The sequence below is a fragment of the Narcine bancroftii genome, chromosome 1, assembly GCF_036971445.1.
Source record: "Narcine bancroftii isolate sNarBan1 chromosome 1, sNarBan1.hap1, whole genome shotgun sequence".
NCBI lineage: Eukaryota > Metazoa > Chordata > Chondrichthyes > Torpediniformes > Narcinidae > Narcine > Narcine bancroftii.
The window spans coordinates 402147399-402159852 of NC_091469.1; positions in this window are offsets into that span (position 1 = coordinate 402147399).

The following is a 12454-nucleotide window of genomic DNA, read 5'->3' on the forward strand; positions in this document are numbered from 1 at the left end:
ACACATGGTGAAATAAATTTTACTAAAATAATTAAATGACTGTAAGTTGCATAAGAGTTCTGCTCTACATCTGTCACTGATACTCCTAAAACCAAGATAAAGTACATCCGTTGCTCAAGGATGACTGTCCTTAACTCTTCATCTGATTGGTTAGTTTTGTTCCCATATCCTTCTGCTTGTTTAAATTAAATTTTAAGGTGTATTGTCATTCGCTACTGGATTCCTGCCAGACTGTGATTGAGTAACAAGCAGGAACCGCCTTTCTGAAAGCTTCATTCAGTTTTAAAGGTTAATTTACAATTTGGTGCCTTGATTTTTGCTAATGTTAGAATCATATTGCAGAAATCAGCTGTTCAACCAATTTCCTACAAACTCTCCCCAGATTATACACTCATCGAAGCACAAAGGATAACTGACCTCCATATTTGTGAGAGTAAACCCAAAGAATATGTACAGGGAGAATGTTCTAACTCCACACAGACAACACTCAGGGTGGGTGGAGGGGGGGGGGGGCAGTCAGAATTAAACTGGGGCCACTGAAGCTGTCGCTCCACTAGTTGTTCCACTGAGTTGTTTTTCAAGAAGTGCCCTGTGGCGATTCTCTCCCAACATCCCCCTTCCCCGTCCTTCCTCCTAATCATTATTCTTTGGAGTGTCTACCCAGCAATTCACATAACACCAATACACTCACTTGCTCACAAGACATCAGTCACAGAAAACCATACTTTCTGCAGGGATCAAATCCATGGTGTCAGGAAAAGGGAACTGAAATCCAGTATAACTGAGGGAAATTATGAAATTTCTATCAAGGTGAACTATCAAGCCAAAGTTGGGAAGAGAGCTTAAAATCTTCCTCAGTGTAATTGTGCAAATCAACCAATTCAATGGAATTAATAGTGTAGTATTATATTCCTTTAAGGCAAAATTCTATCAATTGATTTAGTAGAAGAAGCTGCCAACTGAATATTTTTTTTAAAATGAGGTAAATGACAGCATCATTATGTCGCAACTCATTACTTATTATAAACTCTCTAGTGGCTCCATGATAAATATATTATCTGTGAAAGAGAAAGGGTGAAACTGGTTCATTGAAAGATTGAAAATCACCATGTCTAATTACTATCTATTTATTTGTGGTAGGAAGAATGTTTGTAAGGGTGTCACATGGGGTATCAGTCAGGCTGGCCAAAGATAACCTCATGATTGATGTGGTCAAGATTTGGGGGTTGAATTTTGATATTTTTTTAAGAGTATTACAACATAAGACTATAAGACCATCATACATAGGAGCAGAAATAGGCTTTTTGGCCCATTGAGACTACCCTGCTTTTTAATCATGAGCAAATCAATTTTCTCACTTGGCCCCACTACCTGGCATTTTCCCTATAACTTTTGATGCCCTGGCTAACCAAGAACCTATCCATCTCTGCCTTAAATACATCTAATGACCTGGCCTCCATAATCATCTGTGATAACAAATTTCACAGACTTATCCTCTGGCTAAAGAAATAACTGATATCACTTTTCTAAGCAGATGCCTTTCAACCGTGAAGTTTTGGCCTCTTGTCTTGATTCTCCCTCCATGGAAAACAACCTTTGTTCATCTTCTCTATTCGTGCCTTTCAACATTTGAAAATTTTCAATAAGTTCCCCCCCCCCCCCCACCATTCTCCTAAATTCCAATGAGTTTAGGCCAAGAGCTTTCAAATACTTCTCATGAGATGAACCTTTAATTCCCAGAACCTCCTGTGAACCATCTCTAACGTCAGAAGATCTTTTCTTAAATGAGAAGCCTGAAATGGCTCATGTTACTCCAAATGAGGTCTCAATATCACATCCCTGCACTCGTATTCCATTCCTCTTGAAATAAATGGCAGCATAGCATTTGCCTTCTTCACCTCTGACTCAATATGCAAGTTTACCTCCAGGCCTTCCTACACAAGGACTCCCAGGTTCCTTTTCATCTGTTTTTTTTTCAATTTTCTCTTCATTTAGAAAATAATCTGCCCATTGATTTTTACTAACAAAGTGCCGGATCATACACTTTTTGACCTTGCACTTCATTTGCTACTTCTGCAGCATCCCTGTATTCTCAACTCTACCTACTCCTCCAACTACCTTTGTATCATATGCAAACTTGGCCACAAAGCCATTCATTCCATAATCCAAATCATTAATTTATAACTTAAAAAGTGGCCCCAATACCAACTCCTGTCAGAAACCGTGAAAAATGGTCAGCCAACCAGAATATGTTCGCTGTTTCCTGTCAATCAGTCAATGCTCTGAGAGGGGTGGCCAAATTTACATTTTTTAATTTAGGCATACAGTACGATAACAGGCCAGTTCAGCCCATTAGTCTGTGCCGCCAAATTAACCCCTGGTACATACTCATAGGCTGAACTGGCCTGTTACCATGCTGTATGTCTAAATTATAAGTTAAAAGTTTGGCCATCCTGGTATGTTTCCTGTTATACTATGGCTCTTAACTTGTTAAGTAGTCATTGTCAAAGGCATTCTGAAAATCCAAATACACAACATCCACATCTCCTTTATCTAGCCTGCTTATCACTTCAAAGAATTCCAATAGATTTGACAAGCAAGACATTGCCTTAAGGAAACATCTTCTTAAGGATGCTGGCTTTGGCCTATCTTATCATGGGTCTCAAAGTACTCCATTATCTCATTCTTGACAATTGACTCCAACATCTTTCCAACCTCTGACGTCAGGCTAATTGATCTATAATTTCCTTTGTGCTGACTTCCTCCTATCCTGAATAGTGGCGTGATATTTCCAATTTTCCAATCCTCCAGCATCATACCAGAATCCAATTTTTTCTTACAAGATCATTACAAATGCCTTCACAATCCCTTCTGTAACTTCTTTCAGAATCCACCTGGTGGGAGACTTATCTGCCATTAGACCATTCAGCTCCCTTGAAATAGTAACTGCACTCACTTCCCTTCTTTGATACCCTTTGCCATCTGACACACTGCTAATGTCTTCCAATTGAAGACTGATGCAAAATACTCCTTTAGTTCTTCTGCCATCTCCTTGTCTCCCACTATTATTTTCCCAGCATCATATTTTAGTGGTCCTCTATCTACTCTTGCCTCTCTTTTACTCCTTATATACTTGAAGAAGCTATTTTAAATGCTCTTTGATATTATTTGCCCACCTACTTTCATCCTTCATCTTTTCTCTCCTTATGAGTTTTTTAGTTAACTTGTGCAAGTTCTAAAAAATCTTCCCAATCTTCTATCTTCCTACAAATTTTTGCTTCCTTTTATTCCTTCTCTTTTACTTTTATGTTGGCTTTGACTTTCCTTCTCAGCCACAGTTGTGACATTTTTCCATTTGAATGCGTCCTCTTTTTTTGGTGTGTATTTATTCAGCACCTTCCTCATTTCTTGTAGAAACTCCATCCATTTCTACTCCAGCTGTCTTCCCTTCTAGAATGCATTTCCAATCAACTTTGGCCAGGTCCTTTCTCATCCACTGTAATTCCCTTTACTTCACTGAAATACTGACACTTTTGACTTTAGTTCTCATTGTAAACCTCAAATTGAACTCAGTCATATTATGATCACTGCTCCCCAATGGTTCCTTTACTCTAATCCCCCAAATCACCTTTGGTCCATTGCAGAACACCCAATCCAGCTGATTCTCTAGTGGGCTCTAAAAACTCAGCTCGTTGGCTTTGTACAAATTCTCTCTCTTGAGATCCATTTGCAAACTTAATTTTCCAATCTATTTGCATGTTAAAATCCTCTCAACTACCATAACGTTGCCCTTCTGACATGCCTTGTTTCATCTTGTATTTGTATGTGTGAGTTCTTAGACAACACATGGATGAAGGAAAAGTTTCTTTAAAGTTGTTGAGCCATACCATGAGACGGCAAGTCTCCATTACAGATCTCACATACAGCAGTCTCCCCTTCTGGCAGCCAAGTATAATCAACAAGAACTATATCCTTAAGACCTTGCTAGTAGCAAATGCAACCATGATCACTATCATTACATGCCTTTTCTATTTGCTTTTGTAATTTGTAGTCCACATCCTAGCTACTGTTTGGAAGTCTGTATATAACTGCTAACAGTAACTTTTACCCTTGCAATTTAGTAACTCAAACCCACAATAATTCCGTATCTTCTGATCTTATGTTATCTCTTTCTAATTATTTAATGTTGATCCTTATCAACAGAGCCAATCCACCCACTCTGCTTACCTGCCTATTATTTTGATACACTGTGTGTCTGAGGACATTCAGCTCCCAATGATATCCATCCTTCAGCTATGACTCTATGGCTTGGCTTGGCTTCGCGGATGAAGATTTATGGAGGGGTATGTTCACGTCTGCTGCAGGCTCGTTGGTGACTGACAAGTCCGATGCGGGCAGGCAGGCACGGTTGCAGAGGTTGCAAGGGAAAATTGATTGGTTGGGGTTGGGTGTTGTGTTTTTTCTCCTTTGTCTTTTGTCAGTGAGGTGGTCTCTGCGGTCTTCTTCAAAGGAGGTTGCTGCCCGCCGAACTGTGAGGCGCCAAGATGCACGGTTGGAGGTGATATCAGCCCACTGGTGGTGGTCAATGTGGCAGGTACCAAGAGATTTCTTTAAGCAGTCCTTGTACCTCTTCTTTGGTGCACCTCTGTCTCGGTGGCCAGTGGAGAGCTCGCTATATAACACATTCTTGGGAAGGCGATGGTCCTCCATTCTGGAGACATGACCCACCCAGCACAGTTGGGTCTTCAGCAGCGTGGATTCGATGCTTGCGGACTCTGCCAGCTCGAGTACTTCGATGTCGGTGGTGAAGTCATTCCAATGAAAGTTGAGGGTGGAGCGGAGACATCGCTGATGGAAGCATTCTAGGAGCCGTAGGTGATGCCGGTAGAGGACTCATGATTCGGAGCGTGGGTATGACAACGGCTCTGTACACACTGATCTTTGTGTGTTTCTTCAGGTGGTTGTTTTTCCAGACTCTTTTGTGTAGTCTTCCAAAGGCGCTATTTGCCTTGGCGAGTCTGTTGTCTATCTCGTTGTCGATCCTTGCATCAGATGAAATGGTGCAGCCGAGGTAGGTAAACTGGTTGACTGTTTTGAGATCTGTGTGCCCGATGGAGATGTGGGAGAGCTGGTGGTCATGGTGGGGAGCTGGCTGATGGAGGACCTCAGTTTTCTTCAGGCTGACTTCCAGGCCAAACATTTTGGCAGTTTCCGTAAAACAGGACGTCATGCGCTGGAGAACTGGCTCTGAATGGGCAACTAAAGCGGCGTCATCTGCAAAGAGTAGTTCACGGACAAGTTGCTCTTGTGTCTTGGTGTGAGCTTGCAGGCGCCTCAGATTGAAGAGACTGCCATCCGTGCGGTACAACGGATGTAAACAGCATCTTCATTGTTGAGGTCTTTCATGGCTTGTTTCAGCATCATGCTGAAGAAGATAGTAAAGAGGGTTGGTGCAAGGACGCAGCCTTGCTTCACGCCGTTGTCAATGGAGAAGGGTTCTGAGAGCTCATTGCTGTATCTGACCCGACCTTGTTGGTTTTCGTACATTTGGATAACCATGTTGAGGAACTTTGGGCGCATCCGAGGTGCTCTAGTATTTGCCAATGCCCTTTCCTGCTCACGGTGTCGAAGGCTTTGGTGAGGTCAACAAAGGTGATGTAGAGTCCTTTGTTTTGTTCTCTGCACTTTTCTTGGAGCTGTCTGAGGGCAAAGACCATGTCAGTAGTTCCTCTGTTTGCACGAAAGCCACACTGTGATTCTGGGAGGACATTTTCGGTGACACTAGGTATTATTCTATTTAGGAGAATCCTAGCGAAGATTTTGCCTGCAATGGAGAGCAGTGTAATTCTCCTGTAGTTTGAGCAGTCTGATTCTATGACTCTATGATGGCCACAGCATCATACCTACCAATGTGTAGCTGTACAATAAGGTGGTCCACTTTATTTCTTATGCTGTGTGAATTTAAATATGTTTAGTCCTTTATTTTTGTATTGCAACTCATCTTGATGGCTGCATTTAGCCCTATCTGCCTTTCCTTCCACATACCCTCCATCTCTTCTAGTACACCAACAGCCTGTTCTTCTGCCTCCTCACTTTGGTTCTCACCCCGCTGCCAATCGATTGAAACCACACTCTCCCCCAACAGCATGAGCAAACCTCCCTTCCAGGATATTGGTTTCCCTCCAGTTCAGGTGCAACCTATCCCAGTTAAACAGGTCACCCTTTCCCCAGAAAAGAATCCAATGATCCAAGAAATCGAAGCCCTACCCTCTGCACCATCTCTTCAGCCACTCTTTTGCCTGCACTATTTTTTTGTTCTGACTTTCCCTCACTCGTGGCACCAGGAGTAACCCAGAGTTTATCACCTTACTTCTCTTGCATTATGGAAAGCGTGAATATTTATCGTACCTATCTTTTGTTTTATTATCTATTTTTCATGTAATATATATTTCAGTTTTTTTCATGAAGTATCTATTCAGCTGCAGCAAGTAAGAATGTACATTGTACAATATATATGACAATGAGCTCATTATCTTTAAGTTACAAAAATAGTTCTGTGATTTTTAGACACCAAGTAATAAGCAAAAGAAGCAATATATTTTGAGGATTTTGAAAGGAGAAAAATAAACAGACAAAACGGATTTGAAATAGAATACCAGATTCTTGAGGTTTGAAGTTTCTATGCTATGGTATTGAGGAAAGTTGCAGGGAATACTTGATAATAAAAAAAAATACAGAAATTATTTTTAGCACTTGTTCTTAAGAAATGTGATTCATTAATACTCAGATCCACTCTGAAACTGGCTTTTTCACATATAATTGCGTATTTGATTGAAACTTTCAGTCAGAAACAGATTAAATGCATGTGGTTCCTCGATAAATATCATCGCATGCCAAATGATATTCTTAAGCTTTCTCAATCATTTCCATGATTCCAGTGGTGCTTAAAGCACAAGAACTCTGGAATGCTGGGATCTTGAGCAAATAAGGACAAAGCTAGAGACCTTTAACGAGTCAGGCAATATCCATGGAGAGAAATAATTGGGCAATGTTTTGGGGCGGAACCTTTATGACCCTAGCACAAGGCACATGTCAGGAGTGCAATGAAATGGTCTCCACAGGCCTGGATGAGGTGTGCGAGCAACTCTCAAGAAACCCAACACCATTCAAGGCAAAGACGTCTGCTTGATTGACATCCCATGCATCACCTTAAACATTAATTTATTGCACCACCGTTGCTCAGTTGCTGTAGGATGTACCATCTACAAAATGCATTGCATTTCCTCACCCAGGTTACTCCAACTGCCCTTCTCTTTCAGTTAAATTAGTTTCCTGTAGAAAAGGAATATCAATTTTCATCTTTTTTATAAGCTAAAAGTAATTTTCGTTTAATCATATTATTTAAACCCTGCACATTAAACATTGCAAAATTCAGATTGGACATTATTGTCAAAATAAAAACAAATTCAGAATCCCCTTTTTCTATTCCTTCTATTCACAACAATAAAAAAAGAAAAAAATGGACCCCTGCCCTTCTCCGATAATAAAATTTAAAGCTCCCCTTGCAATATAATCTAAATTAAAGAATCAATCAACCCCTCTTTAACAAAGTAAAACTAGCACTAGAAAAAAATATATTTTGTATAAATACTACAAAGGTAGTAACTCCCCACTTAACTGAGTGTGGAAAGAAATAAAATCCCTTCCACTAGTGGTGGACGATTTCCAAAAGCTTCAGTGAGCTCCATCCCCCCAACTGGACTTACAAAGTTATAAGTCTTAATCAGCTCACAATCCTAATGATTTCAGTCCTAAAACTTGCTCTGGATCATCAATATCAATCAAGATTTTTGACATATTAGTTGGAGATGTCTTCCCATTCCCATTTACATTCTTCTTATCAGATGTCTTCCTCTTAGGTGAAGAGTGCCTTTCAGTGGTCCTGTCAGGTAAAGAATTAGCAAAAATTAAAGCATCACAATCACTCTCAAAGAACTGTGATTGGAAGTTCCCATAAAAGATCTTCAAAACTACATGGTATCTATAAGAAAATTTATAACCTTCCTTCCAAAGCACTTCCTTAGCAGAATTAAATTCTTTACACCTTTTAATAATTTCTTGATTTAAATCTGGGTAGAAGAAAACCTTGTTTCCTTGTACCATCAACGGAGATTGATATCTATGTGCATTTTGAATTGCAACTCTCAATATAGTTTCCGTATCTTGGTAGCATAGACAACGAATCAAAACACCTCTTGGAGATTGACCCAAGTATGGTTTCCTTCGTAGAGCCCTATGTGCTCCATCTAATTCCAAACCTTTTGGAAAAAATTCCAATCCCAATGCTTCGGGGATCCATTAAAAATAATATTGAATCCAAACCTTCAATTCCTTTAGGAATTCCCACTATTTTAACATTATTCCGGTGACTTTGATTTTCCAAAGAGTCTATTTTCTTCAACAAGTCCTTCTTGTGAATTTCCGATCCAACAAAAGAATCTTCCACTTTTTCTATTTTTTCTTTATTTCGATCCACTTGTTCTTTACAAACTTGAAAGGCACCTTCCATCTTTTTAAAATTATCCACTTGAACTATATCCACTATAGTCAGGCACCTATTAACATCAGCTTTGACAACAGAGATATATTTCTTAACAGAGGAAACTTCTTCACAAATACTATTCATTTTTTTTTTTCAGTCATATTCATGAATCCATGACAAATCTGAGTAGACATTTGTGTTGACATGTTATCCATTTGATGAGCTATAGATTCCAAAATTGTAAAAACAGCATCAAAATTAGTATCACTGGATTCACCATGAGGCCTACCTTCTTTCCCTTCAGCAGCAGTTAGTATTTCTTCTTCTGTCTGTTCAGTTTGAGACAAGGCTTTAAAATGTTGTTCTTTTAATTCAGTTATTCTTATAACTTTACTTCTGGTCTGCACACCTGAAGAATCAGACCCAATACACTCAGAGCACTCAGAGCGCTGCTGACTGACTTCCCCAATGGCTCAAACCTTTTCTAATAATTTGCGTACTCTTGAAGCACCACGCATGCCCACCAGCGCTGAGGCCTGCGCATGCACATCTTCCGACGCGCTCCCTCGGGTCTCTGCGTCACCGGGACCCACAGCGGTATCGCGCTTCAGGGCCGACTCAGTCGATTCTGGCACTTCTCCAGCGCACCCGACATCGAGGGCGCACTGATCTTGATAAGAAAAAAAATCGGAAGCACATCGCCATCTTGTGAGGGCGCTGGGGTAATACTTAGCCGAGCTGGTACACGTTGTTGTTTGGGTAGCTGTCCAATCGATTCCACTTGGTAAGTAGGCCTCATTTTTTCCATATTTTAAAATGGAAGTTTCTTCTGAGTCTGTGCTTTTAACTTCTTTGTATTGGCAGTCATTATAGTCTTTTAACATTCAGACAACTTCTGAGCAGACTTTCCAGACTTTTAAAGTATTTTAATTCGGGTATTTATCAGTCCAACTTGGAGAAGACGGAAATATACCTCTTCTTCCTTCGCCATCAGGCCACACCCCACCCTGCTCTCCTCAAATCTGCAACTTTTCCCACTGAGAAAGACAAGGGCAGTAGGCACATGGAACACTAACTGTTGCAGGTCTCTTTTCTGGTCCTGCAACATTCTGACTTGAAAGTATATCACTGACCCTTCATTATTACTGAGGCTAAATCCTAGAAATCTCTGCCCAACAACATCATCACCAGAATGACTGCAGTATTCAAAGAGGCTGCTCATCGTCACATTCTCAAGTGTAATAAATTCAAGCAATGTAAATATGAAAAAAAGAGAATCAAGTAATTTAAACTCTGGTTTGACATGAACCACAAACTTTGTGATGTACTGGTGAGAAATATTGAACACAATCACTAGCTTATGAACAGAAACATGTGTGGGACATGTGGGAAATGAGTCAGAAGAAGCTCAACACGACAGAAAGAGAAGTGCATGAACTCCAGATGTTAATCACTGATTGAAATATTAGTGTTGCATGACAAGCACATTCACACTGCTCGATAATATCGGTAACCTTACGATATGGGCAAACTATAATTGGGGTGGCAAGGTTAGCATGGGGTTTAGGGCCATGCTATTACAACACCAGTGACCCACGTTCAAATGTGATGCTCCCTTGTCAGGAGTTTGCACATTCTCCTCCTGTCTGCAGGGTTTCCTTTGGGTGCTCTGATTTCCTCCCATCTTTCAAAATGTACAGGTTGTAGCTTAATCGGGGCATTCGGGCAGCCAGGCACATGGCCCAATTGGATCTATTAAAAATAAAAATAAAAATAATTGTGACTATTTTGTTTTTTCCGGTGCAGTAATCAATAATTCATTAGATACTGCAAGAAAAGATATCATCTACTCAATGGTTATCAGGAATTTAGCATTGGTAAAGAAATAATAGGCAAGTGGATACCAGGCCAATGCATAAGGTACACGTATACCTTAAGCCCATGAGTAATTCCTCACTGAACAAAGAACAGGTTGGTTGTGAAACAACAGTGCTGCACCTTGTAATTGAGAAGGTAAATTCCATGACTGTGGGAAAGGTCACAAACTGAATATACTTGCAACTTCCAAAAGCAATTATTTTCTGTCATCAACGTTAACATTAAGGGTTTCTCCAGCTCATTTTATTTATATTTAGTTTCTTTTTTTCCGAAAGATTGAGGGACATGTCTGAACCTTTGATGTCAAAATCATTAAAATGCATTTTAACAATAAATTTAAAATCCACTTATGTTCAGGTGTATTTATACACAGACACCCAAAAACACACATTATATATAATGTGTGTGTGTGTGTGTGTGTGTGTGTGTGGGGGGGGGGGCGGGGGTTTATATATACAATCCCTGAACGTTTTGAAGGGTGGGAGGAAACCAGAACCCCCAGGGAAAACCCACACAAACATCGGGAGAATGTACAAACACCTTACAAACAATGCAGGATTTGAACCCCAGTCCCAATCACTGGCACGTGGTTGCGCTAACCAGTACACTAACTGTGCTGTCCCATTTGTTTATTTTCCCCTGTGCTCCACAATTTTAAATTTGTAATCAAACAATTCACATGTTTTTAAAGTGCACATTCCAGGTTTTATGGAAGATTATTTGTATACATTTTGGTTTGACCATATAGAAATGACAACACTTTTTATACATGATCCCCTCATTTCAGACACCATGATATTTGAGTCATAACAGTTGAATGTATATTAAAGTAGTCACGTTTAGTACTTTGTTGTATATCTCTTGTATCCAATGGCTGCTTGAAGTCTGTGATTCATAGACATTGCCAGGTGCTGAGTATCTTCTCTGGTGATACTCTGCCAGCCTCTACTGCAGCCATCTTCAGCTCTTTCTTTTTTCAGAGTTTGTCCCCTCAAGTTTTCTTTTCAGTGTATAGAAGGCATGCTCAATTGAATTTAGATCAGATGACTAACTTGTCCATTCAAGAATTTTCCAGTTTTTAATCTTTGAAATACTCCTTCATTGCTTTAGCAGTATGTTTGGGATCATTATCTTGCTGTAGGAAGAAACACTGCCCGATGAGATTGTAGGCATTTGCTTGAACCTGAACAGATAGGATTTTTCTATACATATGAGCATTCATTTTGCTACTGCCATCAGCAGTTACATTATCAATAAAGATAAGTGCACCAGTACCTGTAGCAGCCATACATGCCCAGACCATTACATCCTCACCACCATGTTTCACAGGTGAGGAGGTATACTTTGGATCTTGGACAGTTCCTTTACACTGTGCTCTTGCAATCACTCTGGTACAGGTTAATCTTGGTCTCATCTGTCCACAAAACCTTTTTTCCAGAATTTGCAAGCTCTTTTAAATACTTCTTGGCAAACTATAATCTGGCCATCCTGTTTCTGTGGCTAACTAATGGTTTGGATCTTGCAGTGTAGCCTCTGTATTCCTGTTCATGAAGCCTTCTGTGGATATATGTGCTCCATGCCAACCAAGGTGGCCTCCAGAGCTATCCTTTTTGCCTGAATTTGGTCACTGTTATGATGAACCTTTACTATCCATGAAATTGTCTAAAATACTTTTTAAACATTATAATTGTACTTGCCTCTACCAGCTCAACTAGCAACATGGTCCATAAACCCATCTACTTCTGTGATAATATTACCTCTCAGGTTACCTTTACACATTACCCATCTCACCCTAAACTTGTTCTCTCTAATTCACTCCGGGCAATACTGTTGAAATGTATCCAGTCTCTCCTTATAACTCAAACCCCCCCAGTCTCAGCAACATCCTTGTGAACATCCTTGTCTGCACTCTATGTGGCTTAACCACATTCTTTCTGTAGTGCAACAACCAGAAATGCACACAATATTCCAGGTGTGGTCTGATCAACTTTATGTTCAGGTGTAACATAACATCCCAATTCTTGTGCTCAATGC